This window comes from Bos grunniens, chromosome 10 (assembly GCF_055505025.1).
Source record: "Bos grunniens cultivar Pamir isolate PY7600 chromosome 10, Bosgru_T2T1.0, whole genome shotgun sequence".
NCBI classification, from domain to species: Eukaryota; Metazoa; Chordata; class Mammalia; order Artiodactyla; family Bovidae; genus Bos; species Bos grunniens.
Window position 1 is genome coordinate 14,558,438 of NC_141174.1, and position 20,209 is coordinate 14,578,646.

General features: G+C 41.5%; 1 protein-coding gene and 1 pseudogene across 2 annotated transcripts in view; one reads left to right on the top strand and one right to left on the bottom strand.

Moving 5' to 3' along the window:
* Positions 1-20,209, top strand: part of SPTLC2 (serine palmitoyltransferase long chain base subunit 2) — a 100,609-nt gene that overhangs the window by 59,426 nt on the left and 20,974 nt on the right. The window lies entirely within an intron of this gene.
* On the bottom strand, positions 6,951-10,763 carry LOC147363937 (small ubiquitin-related modifier 1 pseudogene; annotated as a pseudogene). Its single transcript, XR_015133940.1, has one exon. The product of XR_015133940.1 is annotated as a small ubiquitin-related modifier 1 pseudogene (transcript).

Below are 20,209 nucleotides of genomic sequence, written 5' to 3' on the forward strand. Positions count from 1 at the left end.
TAAATAAGGTTTTTATTTAAATTTTTTTCATCTTTTATACAATTTTAATTTTACTTTCCATTTATGGTTATTACTAAATATTGGCTCTATTGCCCATGTTGTGCAGCACATTCTGAGCCTACCTTACTCAACAGTTGGTGCCTCCCACTCCCTGGTGGGGGAACTAAGATCTCACAAGCTGTGTAGCATGCCCTCCCCAAAAAGATAGTCTTTAAATTTATGAAGATAACTAGCCACTACGAAAAATTTTAAATTAGTAATATTACAAACAAGTAGTGGTGATTAGTGGACAAAACATGGAAAGGAGGAGTCCAGATAGATGCCTTGCCTAGACACCATCCAAGAGTGACAGAAAAAGCAGCAGAGGGGCAAGGATGCCCTTTGGCATTTCTGTACCAGCCATGAGGAGAGCCTGAAGCAGAACCTGCAGCTTCTTGCTGGGAGTGGGAATGGAGGTGACTGGGTGGAGGAATGAATCTTATTTTACCAGATTGAATATGTTACTTTTATGATTAAAACCTTTTTGTTTTAGATTCCAGAGTACATTAATAACTTCCATGGAAATAATCCTGCTTGAGGTTGAAAGTAAGGCTTAAACATGCACTCAAGTAGTCTGTGGTTGATTATTGATAAATGTTTTCATCTTTCATGTGGAAAGACATGTTATTCTTTGGTGACAGGAGTGTAGAGCCTTCAGAAAAGCTGCAGCATGCAGGGCAAGTTGAGATCCTTTCCCTACCCTGCACTGTGAGCGTGCCTTTCTTCTTTCTCCCAGTTTTTTCCGCATTTCCTCTCCAAACCGTATGACTAGAATGATGAGTAGATCCTGAGAGCCATGTTCCCTAGGAGCCACAGTAAGGTAGCAGTGGTGGGGAATTGTGCATTTACTCTTGAGTGGACACGTGAAGTTGGAACAGGCTGGTGAGTAGGAAAAAAATAGAGGAAATTCTGACAAATTGCACAAGGCATTTGAAATTCCAGATTTTACTTCACACATCACTAATCTACATCCAGTAATGGAAATGTAGCTGTAAGATCTATTCATGAATCAAGGCAAAATGTCTGGCCAAAGCAACTAAAATTGTGTTTTTCCATTTTCCAGAGCTGGGCTTTCATGTGTTTTGATGTCCAAAGACACAGTCCGTAACAAGCATAGCACCTAGCTTAGTGTCTGAAATCTAGTAGCTTTTTGATAAACTTGCTGAACAAATGAATGCACACATGATCCAGAAATACTAGAAAATGGATGGATAGGTTCTTAAAGTAAGTTGTATGAAAGTGTGAAAGTGAAGTCAGTCAGTCGTGTCCGACTCTTTGCTACCCCATGGACTATACAGTCCCTGGAATTCTCCAGGCCAGAATACTGGAGTAGGTAGCCTTTCCCTTCTCCAGGGAATCTTCCCAACCCAGGGATCAAACCCAGGTCTCCCACATTGCAGCCGGGTTCTTTACCAGCTGAGCCACAAGGGATTAGCTGAATATTAAAGCCAGAATGGCAAAATTATGCAACAAAATAAGCTAGTTAGGTGCATCTTACTGATAGATTGTAATATGACAGAAATAACTTTCTTTGTAGAAACTGTACTTTTTGTACTTCTTGGTATTGAGGGGAACTGAGAGCCCATTGGGCAGATTGAGGTTTAATTAAAATTGAGTTTGGCTCATTTGGATTAATTCCTGTAATAGACTTGTTAATGAGGTGCTAAACGATCATGTTGAGAATCCCAGGAACTGTCCAAAGCTAATTTAGAACTGAGAAGGTGTTTTTTACAAAAACCCTTCCGGGGGGGCCCCCACACTGAGGGGGCAGGACTGTTAAAGAAAATAGTCTTTGAAGGGGAGGGAGTGGTCATAAAGAGAATTTCCGACACCCACTGGTTATGTTTGGCAGGCAGGCTTCTCCTTTGGTTGAGCCTGGGTCCATCCTTTCTGATTCCTATGCTTTCTGAGGCTAGGAGTGCTTGAATTCCAGTTTTTTTTCTTTATTATTACATGTCTGCTTTTATGTAATTTGTTTATTTCACTATTAGATTCATCTAAGTAAAAGTCAAGTTTTCTAGTGAACACATTTTTATTCTTAGCCACAGTACAGTTTAACAGTGTAATACTGAGAGTTAGAGTAGATCCTTTTACTTGTAACTTACTGCCTAGAACAATGTTAAGAACTATTTAATTCTTCATTTATCAAACATTTCTCAAGCACTTACCCTGTACCCTGTGGTGGCTGTGCTGCTGAGGGTGCAGAGTGAACAGTGCATGACCTCGCCATTGGGAGTGCTCACAGTCTAGTAGCAGGGCTGGGATCCTGGGGACTGGTTTCAGAGCCGCAGATAAATTCCTCTTGGTTCAGCTTCCCCCTTCCTTCATTCTCCTCCTTCCTTCTCCTCCCTCACCACCCCACCAAAGAAAAGGAAGCTTATACTTCCTTAAATCCAGCTAACTATTCAAAGCAAATTCAGATCTTACTGATTTTATATTTCTTACTAATCTTTCTAGCCACGTGGATTTTTCCTATGAAATATATTACTTTAGAAAAATAACCAGCAATCAAAGAAAGATTTTCCTTCTGTAAAGTAGGCTATTATCTTGCAAAAAATATTTTTAATTCATGGCTTAAGCATTCTGAAATTAGCAAGCAGCATAGCCACTTTATAGGTAGAGGAATTTGAGCTCACACATAGGACAGGTTTTCTTAATATCTGAATAGAATGTGGCTTTCCTGAATTCCATCCACTTCTGGTTCTGAAGTTCCTTTAGTGATATTTAACATCTTATTAAAATAGACTACTATTTTATAACGTATTTTTAATTTTCTTTTTTCTGGTCTGCAAATTAAAACAAAAAACCGCTAAGTTTAGTTATAATTACTGCTGCAAATGAAAGCCTGCTACCTCTTTCCTCCCCATGGATCAGTAACCCCTTTAACCTCCCTCTCTGCTTCAGAAATCCATGCTGAATACTCAGGAGCTTCTGTAGCATGGTTTGTCTATTTCTTCTTCCACTCCCATTTCTTTTTTATTTTTTGTAGATGATACAAAATTTTTTTTTTTACTTTACAATATTGTATTGATTTTGCCATACATCAACATGAATCCGCCATGGGTGTACACGTGTTCTCAATCCTGGACCCCCCTCCCTCCCCCCGCCACCTCCCTCCCTGTACCATCCCTCTGGGTCATCCCAGTGCACCAGCCCCAAGCATCCAGTATCCTGATCGAACCTGGACTGGTGATTCATTTCTTATATGATATTATACATGTTTCAATGCCATTCTCCCAAATCATCCCACCCTCTCCCTCTCCACAGAGTCCAAAAGACTGTTCTATACATCTGTGTCTTTTTTGCTGTCTTGCTTACAGGGTTATTGTTACCATCTTTCTAAATTCCATATATATGCGTTGGTATACTGTATTGGTGTTTTTCTTTCTGGCTTACTTCACTCTGTATAATCGGCTCCAGTTTCATCCACCTCATTAGAACTGATTCAAATGTATTCTTTTTAATGGCTGAGTAATACTCCACTGTGTATCTGTACCACAGCTTTCTTATCCGTTCATCTGCTGATGGACATCTAGGTTGCTTCCATGTCCTGGCTATTATAAACACTGCTGCGATGAACATTGGGGTACACGTGTCTCTTTCAATTCTGGTTTCCTCGGTGTGTATGCCCAGCAGTGGGATTTCTGGTTCATAAGGCAGTTCTATTTCCAGTTTTTTAAGGAATCTCCACATTGTTCTCTATAGTGGCTGCACCAGTCTGCATTCCCACCAACAGTGTAAGAGGGTTCCCTTTTCTCCACACCCTCTCCAGCATTTATTGCTTGTAGACTTTTGGATCGCAGCCATTCTGACTGGTGTGAAATGGTACCTCATTGTGGTTTTGATTTGCATTTCTCTGATAATGAGTGATGTTGAGCATCTTTCCGTGTGTTTGTTAGTCATCTGTATGTCTTCTTTGGAGAAATGTCTATTTAGTTCTTTGGCCCATTTTTTGATTGGGTCGTTTATTTTTCTGGAATTGAGCTACAGGAGCTGCTTGTATATTTTTGGGATTAGTTGTTTGTCAGTTGCTTCATTCGCTATTATTTTCTCCCATTCTGAAGGCTGTCTTTTCACCTTGCTTATAGTTTCTTTTGTTGTGCAGAAGCTTTTAATTTTAATTAGGTCCCATTTGTTTATTTTTGCTTTTATTTCCAATATTCTGGGAGGTGGGTCACTCCCATTTCTTTTTTCCCAAATCCAAGTACTAATAAAAATTTCTTGCCACACAGGTGGTCTCCTTGTTTCAGAGTTTGTTTGAAGCTAGCTATTAAGATGTCCACAGGCAACAACAGGCTGGAAGCTAATCTCTGAACAAATGTAGACTTGTTCATTTAGTAGAATATTATTAATGCACAGCATAAATAAGGAGTTTGAGGATGTTCCCCTTGGACAGGAAAAGAGCCTTGAACTATTTTGGAGAAGATGTGGTAAGATGATATTAGGGAACTAAATTTTTTTTAAGTAATTTTGTTTCTTGATGTATTTTTTATTTTTGGCTTCACTGGATCTTTATTGCTGCGTGGGCTTTATCTAGTTGCAGTGAGCAGGGGCGACTCTTCTTGGAGGTGCATGGGCTGCTTCTTGCAGAGGCTTCTCTCGTCGTGGAGCTTGGGCTCTGGGGCACGCAGGCTCAGCAGTTGTGGTTCCCAGGCTCTGGAGCACAGGCCCCGTAGTTGTGGCGCACGGGCTTAGTTGCTCCTTGGCAGGTGGGATCTTCCCAGATCGGGCTCAAACCCATGTCCTCTGCGTTGGCAGGCAGATTCTTTACCTCTGAGACACCAGGGAAGCCTGGGAACTAAACTCTTTATTAAAAAATACTGTGAGTCATATTATTATTATTTTAAGATTGAAGTAGATGAACTACTTTAGATTTATTTCATAATAAAATTGATTTAAAAGATTTTTCCATGATTTGATTTGTTCAGTTAGCTGAGACGAATGACCATTTCTTCTCATCACTTACAATTTGGCAACTTTATAGCCTAATCTCTGTTTTCTTTGTTGAAGAAGAATAACTTTTTCAACCTTAATATGGTTGGAACTGCTTTTTTTCCCCCCAGAACTGTTTTTGATGGCTTTGTCCAGGGGACTTTATCCTAGATTTTCATCAACTTTATTGTAGTCTATTATACTTAGTATGTATAAATAAGTGACAAGACAGATGGACTCTTCTCGATTAAGAACCAGATATTCTCCTTAAGGCTTTCCTTAAAGATTTGAGAGCTTTTTGAAGAGGAATTGATTTTTTTTTTAATTGTCACCTGTGGTTTAGGAAAAAATAAATGATCTAAATACTTGTATCTGCCTGCCATCTGCTTTGACAGTGGAATGAGTTTCAGAAGGACCTTATTAAGGTACATTCTTTTCAACTGTTTCAGACTTTGTCCATGGACCACCTGCACCAAAGTCACTTTTAGTATGGCGGTTTCTAACCTTGCTCACACACAGTAGTAGTCATTAGTAATAATGCCTAATACCTAATTACAACAGCCCCTTTGCAGACCTAGTGAATATCTGGGGATGAGGCTCTTATAAGTTTTTATTTAAAAGCATCCCAAAGGATTCTAACGTGTGGCACCAAGTTTGTTGAAAATGAGGATTCGAGGACATCCCTGGTGGTACAGTGGATGAGTCTGCCTGCTAACATAGGGGACGCTGGTCTGATCTCTAGTCTGGGAAGATTCCATGTGCCGTGGAGCAGCTAAGCCCGTGCACCACAGCTACTGGGCCTTTGCTCTAGAGCCTGCGAGCTGCAACTACTGAAACCCGAGTGTCTAAGGCCCTTATTCTGCAATAAGAAAAGCCACAGCAATGAGAAGCCCACACTCACTGCAGCTGGAGAGAAGCCCGCACAGCAACGAAGACCCAGCACAGCCAAAACATTAGTTAATGAATTAATTAAAACAATGAGAGAACATTGAAAAAAACAAGGATTCGAGTCCACTCCACCAGACCATGAGTCTTGGTGGACAAGACCATGCATTTTAAAGAAAACCTAAGTTAATAATGCAAACTAACTTTTAAGAGATTTGAGAGTTGTCTTTTTCTCTCTTCCTTTTTCTTGAGCTGGGTTACATCAGTGAGAACCAAAAGCAACTCAACTGATTGGTGGTGATTGGGGAAAGGAAAGGAAAGGACAAGATATTTGATCTGTTTTCTTTTAAAAAGAAAAATAAGACAAATATTGGCATGTGGAACAGGAGTTTGATGTTGATGCTAAGTTGTCTGTCTTCACTGGGTTTGGAACTGAATGCATTGATGCTTCCTTCCAAAGAACTGATGGTCCTTGCTGAATGCATCGGCAGCAAGAGTGAAATTAGAACCAGTTAGGGGAGGGAAAAGAAACAACGAAGAGATCAGGGGCATATGGTCAGGCCTCTACAGGCTGGCTGGAATTTTTTTGTTTTAATGCTACTTAATGTTTTTATAGCCTATTAATTCAGAATCTCAAATTCTTTTGTACCTAACCTACAAAAGCCTTGCCCATTATATACTCTTCTTTTTCCCCCTAAATGTTCAGTACTTGTTCATTGCCTTGCCTTCTGCCTCTGAAACTCTAGTTTAATTCCAAGCCTCGCTTTATTTGCTAACGCCCTTCACCTGCCCATGGGTGCTTGACCACAGTAGTCGTATTTCCCCGTTGCTTCATTTCTGTCTAAAAGTAACCATGTAACATTCCGGTACCAAAGGAGGACAGTGGGACAGTCTTTGGGCAAATTAAGCCTTTCTGTCCTACTTATGGGCTGGCACCCTTTAAACCTCAGTTCCTCAATTTCTGAGGCACTTGGCCTCTTTTCTTCCTTTTGTTTGTGGCCCTCTGTTTCCAACCATTCTTTTAAATTCTTGATTATATTGAATCAACAACTTAAAGCCTTGGCCCCTCTGCCTGTTGCACATCCTGCGGCAGTCCTCAGGAAATCCTAGTTTTGGGCATTGAAACTGATTAAGGGATTAAGCTGCTGCTAGGGAGAGGGTGCCGGAGAAGGCAATGGCACCCCACTCCAGTACTCTTGCCTGGAAAATCCCATGGACGGAGGAGCCTGGTAGGCTGCAGTCCATGGGGTCGCTAGGAGTCAGACACGACTGAGCGACTTCACTTTCACTTTTCACTTTCATGCATTGGAGAAGGAAATGGCAACCCACTCCAGTGTTCTTGCCTGGAGAATCCTAGGGATGGGGGAGCCTGGTGGGCTGCCTTGTATGGGGTCGCACAGTCAGACACGACTGAAGTGACTTAGCAGCAGCAGCAGGGAGAGGGTGCAGAGAAGGCAATGGCAACCCACTCCAGTACTCCTGCCTGGAAAATCCCATGGACGGAGGAGCCTGGTAGGCTGCAGTCCATGGGGTCGCTAGGAGTCAGACACGACTGAGCGACTTCACTTTCACTTTTCACTTACATGCATTGGAGAAGAAAATGGCAACCCACTCCAGTGTTCTTGCCTGGAGAATCCCAGGGATGGGGGAGCCTGGTGGGCTGCCATCTATGAGGTCACACAGAGTCAGACACGACTGAAGTGACTTAGCGGCGGCAGCAGTAGCAGCAGCAGGGAGAGGGTGATAAACCATGCTCGTGAAAGGAATTTACCTACAGTGCTTGGTGTTCACAGAGCTCCTCTAGTTGCCGAGAAAAGAAATAGAAATAGTGTCGTTAACAGGTAGTAGATTCAAATACTTAGATGCGTGCGGTTGCAAAGAGTCGGACACGACTGAGTGCACTCACACATACACATGCACTCTTGTAGGGAGTTGAAGAGCTGAAGGCCTGCTTGAGAACAGCATCACTAGACTAGGGAGAGGCAAGCCGTCTGCTTTGACATTCATTAATTTGACAGTCGCCCAGGTTGTGCACTTTGATATTTGTCAACAGTCTAGCAAAACAGGGGCTGCGTCTAGAGCATGGTAAACTCATTTTGCTTCAGTGTTCCAAAGTTACTGAATTATTGCTTCCTGAAAATCCCTTATAAGTATCCATTTTACAAGACTGTTCACTATATTTATTTTTCTATTCCCTTGGGCTCTTAAGCCCAATGGGAAGATTTCCTGGTGCCCTTTAACTGGGGCCAAAATCATTGCAGATGGTGACTGCAGCCATGAAATTAAAAGACGCTTACTCCTTGAAAGGAAAGTTATGACCAACCTAGATAGCATATTCAAAAGCAGAGACATTTGCCAACAAAGGTCTGTCTAGTCAAGGCTATGGTTTTTCCAGTGGTCATGTATGGATGTGAGAGTTGGACTGTGAAGAAGAAAGCTGAGCGCCAAAGAATTGATGCTTTTGAACTGTGGTGCTGGAGAAGACTCTTGAGAGTCCCTTGGACTGCAAGGAGATCCAACCAGTCCATCGTAAAGGAGATCAGTCCTGGGTGTTCTTTGGAAGGACTGATGCTAAAGCTGAAACTCCAGTACTTTGGCCACCTCATGCGAAGAGTTGACTCATTGGAAAAGACTCTAATGCTGGGAGGGATTGGGGGCAGGAGGAGAAGGGGACGACAGAGGATGAGATGGCTGGATGGCGTCACCGACTCGATGGACATGAGTTTGGGTGAACTCCGGGAGTTGGTGATGGACAGGGAGGCCTGGTGTGCTGCGATTTATGGGGTCTCAAAGAGTTGGACACGACTGAGCGACTGACCTGAACTGAAGTGTTATTAAAATCAGTCTGCCCTGCCTTTTGGCTAATATTTCTTTTGTTTTAGGTAACATTTTTTAATAGTATACTTCTTCCTTCTTTCTCTCAGATCATGTGAAAAACGTGAACAGATTAATTCAAGTTCCAACATAGTGTGGTTTTAAAAATAGCTTCATTGATGTTTTTCTTTAGGTCCTGTGCTATTCTCTTTCACCACTACTGCCTTCTCTAGTCCCTTTTGGTATTTTAAGATATTTTTAGATATAGTGATGCTAATTTTTCACCTACATCTCTGCACGTGTTCATGTAGAAGTTAAAGAACTGATGACCTTAAAGGTCAGTTGACTCCTGTCTTTGCTGGCATTCTTTTGTCCCTCTTGCTCTCCTTTCTAGGAGGCCATGAGATGCTGATTTTCACGAGGCATCTTGTCTGGATACTTGTGACAAGTACATCATTTATTGATCTAGAAAGTGCTGTGATGAGAGTTCAAAGTGTTATCTGCTCCCTCCGTGCCCCCGCCCACTTTAGAGCTGATCAAAGAGGGATCATTAGTGATTAAGAAAGATGAGTCAAGAAGAGATGCTTCTTCAACAAAAAAAGCTTGATGAGCTGGTTAAGAATGAATCCCTATTCTGCCCAATTCATATACTATGGTATCATCTAAATGTGAATATATATATATATATATATATAAAATCATAAAATAGAAGTTCTTTCATGGTTTAACCTTAATAATTATCAATATATTTCTGTTGACATGAAAATCAACTGAAGTATCTATGCATTTATAAGATTCATAAATTAAACAAAAATCATCACAATTGTAGGCAGATGTTTTACTGTTTGAGCCACCAGGGAAGTCTATATCAAAATTTTAACAAGTACAAAATACTTGCTACAACTTGTAGAAAAGGATCCTCCCCCATTTTTACCTTTACTTATTCAAGTTTTTTTTTAAGCAAATATTTTGTTTATTTTAATGAAGCTAATACAGACAGTGTCCGTTTAAAACCACTCTCCCAGGCCAGAAAGTAGCAAAAAGAGCAGTGTTCTGTTGTAATCACGTCTACGTGAATTACTTTAACTACTAATGAAAACTAGAACTTTTCTGGGATCTTCTAATAAGGTTTTTCTTTGGTCTTAAAACGCTGTCTCTTCCGTGAAGCCGTATTTGGAGTTAACCATTGTTCTCACCACCTCTGTCACCGTGACGCCAACCTGATACTCCTCTTCTTTTGGTCCTGACCCTCAGATTTTAAAATTAGCTTCAAGCTAAGGAAAGATCATTCTTCATAGTTCAGTTCTCTGAAAAACTTCCATCTCCCACTGAAAATCCTACTCCAGGAGCGAAGTGATCATATGCCTAAGAACTGGAAAGTCATTAGAACCGCTGACATTAATGGATCTTATTTATCACAAGCCTGCAAATATGCAGTCCTGGAAAAGGTGGCCTCTTTGTGCACCCATGTTATTTTTAAAACAGAGGGCGATACGACAAGGGCTGAGGTTGGATCACCAAAATTCAGCACAAGGAAACAGACGATAGTGAATCATGGGCACAGGAATCCAAATCACAGCGTCTTTTAAAGAGACAGGGTATCAGCTTTCAATTCTGTTTTGAACGCCACGTTACAGAAGAGCTATTTTTTTTTTTAATTTTTTTAAAGGATTAAGGAAAAGAAAAAAAAAAAAGAATGTAAACTGTTGAATGACCCTCTTTGTTCCTGAAAAACTTTAATCACATCTTCTTCCTCCATTCCCAGTTCTTTTGGAGTGTGATTATCCTGACCTTCAAAGAGAAACCTGGGTGAATTCACAGGAGCTCCTTGTCTTTGACAGTGTGATTCTTTGAGTTTCTTGAAATGTGTCATCATTTTCACTTGGAAGTGAATCTCACTGCTCTCTTGTCCAGTGACCTTGAGTTTAATATATTCTCCTTCCTTCTTACCTGTCAAATCCTCAGTTGAAGGTTTTGCCTCCTGGTCAGACCTGGTGACAGAAGCTTCCCCAGGGGTCTCCATACAGCAGCACTTCACTTCAGGGTTTACAGATTCATGTCTGTGCTCCACAGCACAGCACCAAGTCTGGAGGGACTTCACTACACCTTCTGCTTGTTCAATTTTTAATTATTTAGTAAGCTCTGCTCTTGTGGGAATGTATAGAGAGCATGGTCACAAGAATTTTTTATCCTAAAATAATTTGCTACTATATGTAATTTTGAGTAATGTCTACCACTCAGTTTTTGTCTGAGCCACACCTCTTCAGTGACAGGTGCTCTATTCCCAGAGACCTAGAGAGCTGTTTGTCTTTGCAGTTGACAAAGGTTAAAAGTGCTAAAGAATCCTCCTGCCAATGCAGGAGACACAAGAGACTCAGGTTTGATCACTGGGTTGGGAAGATTCCCTGGAGGAGGAAATGGAAACCCACTCCAGTATTCTTGCCTGGGAAATCCCATGGACAGAGGCGCCCGGCGGGCTACAGTCCATGGGGTTGCAAAGAGTCGGAAATGACTGAGCACACACAAAGGGTAAAAGAAGTGCTTGGTCAGTTTAGTATTTGATATGAGAAGTGGTTCTTATCTCTTCCTTCTAACCAAAACCTTTTAAGTGAAGTACAGTAATTATATGGATTAATATTCTTTCCAATTCTATGCTTGTACTTCAAATGGTAGAACTGGGGATTGCAGCCGTTTGTGGAGCATAGTAAGTAGAAAAGAGAGTAGAAGATAAGTGGCTCTAACAGCAGTTAGAAGTTATTTTTAACTTCTAAGTAAAAGTATGGCCCTTATCCAAGAAATGTTCTATTAAGTATCATCTAAGTCCCACAGCACCTGGAATAACTTGGTCAAATGAATAGATTGCTGGCTCTTGGAGAGATTCCAAGCTTTCTAAGACATCCATGCCACAGTCATCATCATAAAACATCTGCTGAACTTTCCCGTGCAGTATTTTTATAGGGAGGATAGAGGGAAAGAGGAAGAGAAAGAATTGGCTCACGCAGTTACAGGGACTGAAAGACTCCAGGTCTACAGCAAGCAAGCTGGAGACCCAGATGATTTAGTTCAAGTGCCGTCAGTCTCAAGATCCGGGAAGAGCTGGCGCTTCAGTTCAGGTATGAAGGCAGGAAAAATAATAACGTCCCACCTTAGCAGGCAGGCAGCCTGGCAGGTCTTATTTTGTCCTATTTAGGCTTTCAGCTGATTGATTGTGGCTCACTCACACAGGGCAGTCAGCCAACTTAAATGTTACTCATTCACAACACCCTCACAGACACAAACAGAATAATGTTTGATTAAAGATCTGAGGCCCATGGAGCCCAGTCAGAGTGACACATAAGATTAGCCAGCACAGTATTCTTAATTAGTCCACTCTTTTTGAGTACTAAAAAATTTTTTTCTCCCTCCCACCCATTCCCCTCCCCCTCTCCTTAATACTAAAATTTGCCTTTAATGTTTCTCAGCTTCAGTAGAAGTAAATAAGTGAGTAAACTCTTGTCTGAGCTTGTCAGTTTTCCCCCCTCCATATTGGGCTTGGCAGTGAAGACCCAACTTTGGACTCTAAACTCTGATTTCCTTGGAATGTTGACAGTTTTACAACATAAGGTTCAGTTACCTTTATATTTTAGTTTCTGCTCATTAATTGATTTTTAGTTGGTCCCATGCACGATGTTTATATCCTCGTCAGTTTGCTAGAAAGTAGATCATCAGTAACAGCCAAGAACAAACTGATTTTGGAACTTTGTTATGTAATTCTAATTAGTGAAAGTAGGAGACTAACAAGGAAAACTCTGGATGTGAAGTTTATTTGTACAAATAAGAAGATGTGTTTTCATGTTCTGATTTAAGTTCTGATTTTGAAATTCTTTTTTATATATTTTGTTTGAGTCCTCTTGCTGCGTAAGTATATGGAATTTTGGGATCGGTCTGTTAAGGATTGCAAATGTGGAATTTTTAATACCACCTTTTTTTTTTTTTTTTTGGCTGCATTGCATGGCTTACAGGAGCTTATTAATAGCTCCCGAACAACAGATTGAACCCAGGCCCACAGCAGTGAAAATGCTGAATCCTAACCACTGGACTGCCAGGGAAATCCCTTTAATACTACATTTAAATATATCTGCCTACTCATTCATTCTTATTTTGTTTATAGAAGCAATACCTGCTCATTTTCAAAAACTCAAACATATATCACATAAAATAAACAGGAATAACCAGTGTCAGTTATTTGGCATATAGTCTGCATTCTTTTACATGGACATATATATACATATAATGCTTCCCTAGTGGCTCAGATGGTTAAAGAGTCTGCCTACAGTACGGGAGCCCTGGGTTCTGGGTCAGGAAGATCCCCTGGAGGAGGAAATGGCAACCCAGTCCAGTATTCTTGCCTGGGAAATCCCATAGAGAGAGGAGCCTGGCGGGCTACAGTCCTTGAGGTCAAAAGAGTCGGATACGACTGAGCAACTTAATACCACATATATACATATATACAAATAGTATACATATATACTGCAGAAGGCAATGGCACCCCACTCCAGTACTCTTGCCTGGAAAATCCCATGGACGGAGGAGACTGGTAGGCTGCAGTCCATGGGGTCGCTAAGAGTCAAACACTACTGAGCGACTTCACTTTCACTTTTCACTTTCATGCATTGGAGAAGAACATGGCAACCCACTCCAGTGTTCTTGTCTGGAGAATCCCAGGGATGGCGGAGCCTGGTGGGCTGCCGTCTCTGGGGTTGCACAGAGTCGGACACGACTGAAGTGACTTAGCAGCAGCAGCATACACACATAAAAATAATAATTTTATTAGTGTTATTTTTAGCATAGCATATACATAGCACCAAATGATTAGAGGAGTTTGACTAGTTTGACCACCTAAAAATCAGTGAACAGAGAAAGTCATTTAAGGGAGGGAAGAAAATGAGGATATTGATTGCCTTTTTAGCAGTTTGGGTGGACAATTTCATTCTAAGGTTATTAGAATTTACTCCATAATTTTGGCAAGAACAAAAATCAGATGGGTTCTGCTAGGATACAGATGGTGCTTATGAATAACAACACATAAGGAAGTCCGTCTCAAGGAAATCAGTCCTGAATGTTCATTGGAAGGACTGATGTTGAAGCTGAAACCCCAATACTTTGGCCACCTGATGCGAAGAACTGACTCACTAGAAAAGACCCTGATGCTGGGAAAGATTGAAGGCGAGAGGAGAAGGGGATGACAGAGGATGAAATGGTTGGATGGACATGAGTTTGAGTAAACTCTAGGAGTTGGTGATGGACAGGGTGGCCTGGCGTGCTGCAGCCCATGAGGTCGCAGAGTCGGACACGACTGAGCAACTGAACTGAACTGAACTGAACTGAGGGGCATTTTTGATTGTCATAGACTGGCCTGTGCAGAGGTGCTATTGGCATTTATTGCCAAGAGGCCAGTGGTTCTGAATGTTCTGCAGGGCACTAGACATCCTTGACAACCAAGAACTGTCATGCCCCAAATGCTAATGGCAGTCTTATTGAGAAACATTGGCAGTAGTTGACCAAAATTTTGCACGATGCCCCCCTTTGGAAGATGGTGGATGACAGAAATCTTATAATGGAAATTGGAAAGAATGCAGGATGAGAGGAAGTCTCTGGGCACCATGTCTTCCTGAGAGCAGAGCCAGACAATCGAGGTGATGTGGTATGGACCCCCTGGGCTGAGGTGTTGGAGGCAGTGTGAGTCAGTGACAGATTGCTAAGAGGCAGGTGAGTCTCCAGGGGGTGGGCTGTCAGGGACCAGCAGTAACTTGTAATTAAACATGGTTACTCTGTTCTCCTTTTACATTCCTTTTACCTAACATTTATTAAAAATTAAAAAAAAAATTTATCTTAGAGTATAGTTGATTTACAATGTTGTATTAGTTTCAAGTACACAGCAAAGTGATTTAGTTGTACATAGTGTTTCAGGTGTACAAGCTTTTAAGTTTAATTAGGTCTCATTTGTTAATTTTTGTTTTTATTTTCATTACTCTAGGAGATGGATCCAAAAAGATGGTGCTGTGATTTATGTCAAAGAGTGTTCCGTTTATGTTTTCCTCTAAGAGTTTTACAGTATCCAGGCTTACATTTAGATCTTTAACCCATTTTGAGTTTATTTTTGTGTATAGTGTTAGAAAAATCTCTTATTGCTTTTACATGTAGCTGTTCAGTTTTCCCAGCACCACTTATTGAAGAGATTGTCTTTTCTCCATTCTATATTCTTGCCTCCTTTTTACAGATTGATTGACCATAGGTGTGTGGCTCTGTTTCTGGTCTTTGCATCTTGTTCCATTGATCGATGTTTGTCTTTGCCAGTACCATACTGTTTTGTTTACTGTAGCTTTATAGTACAGTTTGAAGTCAAGGAGCCTGAGTCCAGGTCCGTTTTTCTTTTTCAGGATTGCTTTAGCTGTTCAGGGGTCTTTTATGTCTCTGTACAAATTTTAAGATATTTTTTTCTATATCTGTAAAAAATGCCCTTTGGTAGTTTGATAGGTTGAATCTGTAGACTTCCTACATAGTATAGTCGTTTTGACAATACTGATTTTTCCAATCCAAGAACATGGTATATCTTTCCATCTGTCATCGATTTCTTTCATCAGCATCTTGGAGTACAGGTCTTCTGTCTCCTTGCTGCTGCTAAGTCACTTCAGTCGTGTCCGACTCTGTGCCACCCCATAGATGGCAGCCCACCAGGCTGCCCCATCCCATCCCTGGGGTTCTCCAGGCAAGAACACTGGAGTGGGTTGCCATTTCCTTCTCCAAGGCGTGAAAGTGAAGTCACTTAGTCGTGTCCGACTCTTAGCAACCCCATGGACTATAGCCCACCAGGCTCCTCCATCCATGGGATTTTCCAGGCAAGAGTACTGGAGTGGGGTGCCATTGTCTGTCTCCTTAGGTAGGTTTATTCCTAGGTGTTTTGTTCCTAATATTTCCTTTCGGTCAGTCCTGTTAATACAGAAACTAGAGTAGATCAGTGAGTGGTTAAAAATACAGTCTGAAACCAGAAGAATCAGTTCAGTACTGGTTCTTCCACTTGATTTACATAACCTCTCTGGATGTTACTTTAGTTTTTTCAGCTGCAAAATAATTTTTAAAGTTGTTTCTTTGATATTTGGCAAAACTAATACAATTATGTAAAGTTTTAAAATAAAATAAAATTTTAAAAAATAAAGTTGTTTCTAAAAGGAAGAGGTGAGAAAACCTTTTTTCTCTCAGAAGTTATTGATGTGGTGTATGAAGATGCTGTGGTTTAAGTTTTGAGGATAAAAGGAACTTGAATTCATTTTCTTGGCCTGGGCTTACTTTGTCTCTTTTGAAAGTTATCATTGTGCTTGCATCTGAGATTTTTCTGCCAAGCCAGCTATTTACAGTTCTTGGAATTAATATGACAGCAATAGTTACCACACACCTAACTCCTCCTTTGCATAACCCCAGAGTACTTTCAGCTGAGAGGGAGATGGAGCTGTTGTCCTGATATTGGATTTAGATATTGCACCACTAGTGAAAGAGAGTGCTAAGCTGATTTTTTTTTTCATAATTTTATTTATTTATGGCTGTAGGGCTTCCCTTGTGGCTCAGATGGTAAAGAATCTGCCTTCAATGTAGGAGACCTGGGTTCGATCCTTGGGTTGGGAAGATTCCCTGGAGGAGGACGTGGCAACCCACTCCAGTATTGCCCAGAGAATCCCACAGACAGAGGAGTCCATGGGGTCGCAAAGAGTCAGACATGACTGAGCAACTAAGCACACACACTTATGGCTGTGCTGGGTCTTTGTTGCTGTGTGGACTTTTCTCTAGTTGGAACAGCAGGGGCTACTCTCTAGTTGCCATGTGCGGGCTTCTCATTACAGTGGTTTAGCACAGGCTCTAGAGCACGCGGGCTTCAGTAGTTGGAGTTCCCACGCTCTGGATCACAGGTTCAGTAGTTGTGGCTCACCGGCTTGGTTGCTCCACAGCATGTGGGATCTTAGTGGACCAGGAATAGAACCCATATCTCTTGCATTGACAGGCGGATTCTTTACCACTGAACTACCAGGAAACCCCCCAAGTTTATTTAAATCAATACAAATCAATATGTGCATCCATTCACTTATGGAAGACTACAAAGTAGTGTCTTATCAAGAAGTAAGGCTGGTTAGTAGTTGACTTTGTAACATTTAGACATATAATAACTAAAGCTAAATATAATTTTTCCTTGATTAGAAATTACTTAACTTGCAAAGGGTAACGGAGGAAGCATTTATTCAGCCTGGCACTATGCTTGCTATGTTATGCAGTTTCTTTCCTTTAAAGGGAGTTAGTACTAGAAGCTTCCAAGATTTGGGAATAACCTTTGAAAACAGAGTCTGCATTTGAGTTACCTGGTATTGTAAAGACTTGTTTAAGAAGTCTATAAGATATAAGCTCCAGTTTTAGATATCAGTGGAGACACATGTTTAACGTAGGCAATTTACTCAGGATGACTGAGTTGGTCCTATTTTTTTTTTTTTTTTAAAGAAAATGGTTTTCAAGAGAAAAACCGCAGGAGTGAAACATGTTCCTTTTCACTCTAGATTACATAGTCCAACCAAAGTGAAATATTTTTAAAAATAACCTTCCAAATAGCAAAAATAAGACCTTGGACAGATGGTAAACTGAAAGATAGTAAAGTTCAATTCTTAGACAAAATGTATTAAAGAGATATTATGTGAAATACCCATAATGTAATGTTTTGGTAGTGTAGATTAGAAGGTGATAGGTAGTATTTTTTCATATTTTATCCTGACTTATGTCCCATAACTCCTAATGCTGAAAACTTAACTGAAACCATTCTTGGGGCTGTATGTTCTGTTTGCTGCTAAGTCACTTCAGTCGTGTCCTACTCTGTGCGACCCCATAGACGGCAGCCTACCAGGCTCCCCCGTCCCTGGGATTCTCCAGGCAAGAACACTGGAGTGGGTTGCCATTTCCTTCTCAAATGCATGAAAGTGGAAAGTGAAAGTGAAGTCGCTCAGTCTTGTCTGACCCTCAGCGACCCCATTGACTGCAGCCTGCCAGGCTCCTCCGTCCATGGGATTTTCCAGGCAAGAGTACTGGAGTGGGGTGCCATTGCCTTCTCCGCTATGTTCTGTTTGCTGCTGCTGCTGCTAAGTCGCTTCAGTCGTGTCCGACTCTGCGACCCCATAGACGGCAGCCCACAAGGCTCCCCCGTCCCTGGGATTCTCCAGGCAAGAATACTGGAGTGGGTTGCCATCTCCTTGTTTGGGGGACCCTAAACTGGGAAAACCCTCATCTGCTTTGACATTATGACCTTTAAGAAGAAGTGGGGAAGGGGGAAGAAGTTCTTCAATTTCAAATTCTTCCAACCCATTATAATTAACTGGAAAGTATGAGTCTGAGGAATAGCAGTACTTTTATTTTTCCCAGGAAGCTAGATTATGTCAGCATAACCAGGAAATCTAAGAAGATTAGGAGCTGTGTAATGGGGTATAATGTGACTTAGGGGATCAACTCTGAACACCACTCATTGATGTCCTTTATTTTGGAAGATTTCAGTTAATACTGAAAATGTTATTTTTGAAGTTGCAGACTCAAACTTTGGTTGATTATAAGTTATAGTAAAAAGCTCATCAGCTGAATTGAAAGTTGTATTGCTCTGTAAGCAGGTGTGAAGTGAAAAAAAGTGTGAAGTGTTAGTCACTCAGTCATGTCCAACTCTTTGAGACCCCATGGACTGTATGTAGCCTGCTAGGTTCCTCTGTCCATGGCATTTCTCCAGGCAGGAATACTGGAATGGGTAGCCATTCCCTTTTCTAGAGGATCTTCCAGAGATTGAACCTGGGTCTCGCACATTGTAGGCAGGTTCTTTTCCATCTGAGCCACCAGGAGGCCTTGTAAGCAGGTTTTAGATACTTGCTATATTTTTTGAAGCCTAAGTTCTGAGTAGTTAGCACTAATGGCCATTGAAGACAAAATGTCTGCTCCCTTTTGTATTCCTTACTTTGTACATTGAGGTTATATTTTTTGTTTGTTTTTGTTTGTTTGCTTTTTAACCAGTCCTGAGACTTCAGAAAATTTGTAGCTCGTAGAACATTGTTCTGATCGATAAACTGTCTGGAAGGGATGTCTGGAATGCAGTTGTACAACTGCAAAATCTGTTTAGCAATAGTTAATAAATGTAACTAAATCTAACTCTGTTTTGTAAAAGTGATTTAAGGTTATCAATGTATGAAAGTGAAGTTGCTCAGTCGTGTCCTACTCTTTTCGACCTCGTGGACTGTAGCCCACCAGGCTCCTCCGTCCATGGGATTCTCCAGGCAAGAATACTGAAGTGGGTTGCCATTTCCTTCTCCAGGGGATCTTCCTGACCCAGGGATCGAACCCAGGTCTCCCACATTTCAGGCGGATGCTTTAACCTCTGAGCCACCTGGGAAGCCCTATCAATGTATGCTGCTGCTACTGCTAAGTCACTTCAGTCGTGGCCGACTCTGTGCAACCCCATAGACGGCAGCCTACCAGGCTCCTCCGTCCATGGGATTTTCCAGGCAAGAGTACTGGAGTGGGTGCCATCGCCTTCTCCGCTATCAATGTATAGTGGTTGTCAATACATAGATAGTTGTGATGTTCCTTCTAGTCCATCTTCCTCCCTTTTTAGGCTTTCAGTTCAGTTCAGCTCAGTCACTCAGTCATGTCCAACTCTTTGTGACCCCGTGAATCGCAGCACACCAGGCCTCCCTGGCCATCACCAACTCCTGGACTTGACTCAGACTCACGTCCATCAAGTCAGTGATGCCATCCAGCTATCTCATCCTTTGTCGTCCCCTTCGTCTCCTGCCCCCAATCCCTCCCAGCATCAGAGTCTTTTCCAATGAGTCAACTCTTCTCATGAGGTGGCCAAAGTACTGGAGTTTCAGCTTCAGCATCATTCCTTCCAAAGAAATCCCAGGGCTGATGTCCTTCAGAATGGACGGTTGGATCTCCTTGCAGTCCAAGGGACTCTCAAGAGTCTTCTCCAACACCACAGTTCAAAAGCATCAATTCTTCGGTGCTCAGCTTTCTTCACAGTCCAATTCTCACATCCATACACGACCACAGGAAAAACCATAGCCTTGACTAGACGGACCTTTGTTGGCAAAGTAATGTCTCTGCTTTTCAATATGCTATCTAGGTTGGTCATAACTTTTCTTTCAAGGAGTAAGCGTCTTTTAATTTCATGGCTGCAGTCACCATCTGCAGTGATTTTGGAGCCCAAAAAAATACAGTCTGACACTGTTTCCACTGTTTCCCCATCTATTTACCATAAAGTGATGGGACCGGATGCCATGATCTTCGTTTTCTGAATGTTGAGCTTTAAGCCAGCTTTTTCACTCTCCACTTTCACTTTCATCAAGAGGCTTTTTAGTTCCTCTTCACTGTCTGCCATAAGGGTGGTGTCATCTGCATATCTGAGGTTATTGATATTTCTCCCGGCAATCTTGATTCCAGCTTGTGTTTCAGTTTCCTTTAAAGAATTAAATCTAATGATGCCGTCACAACC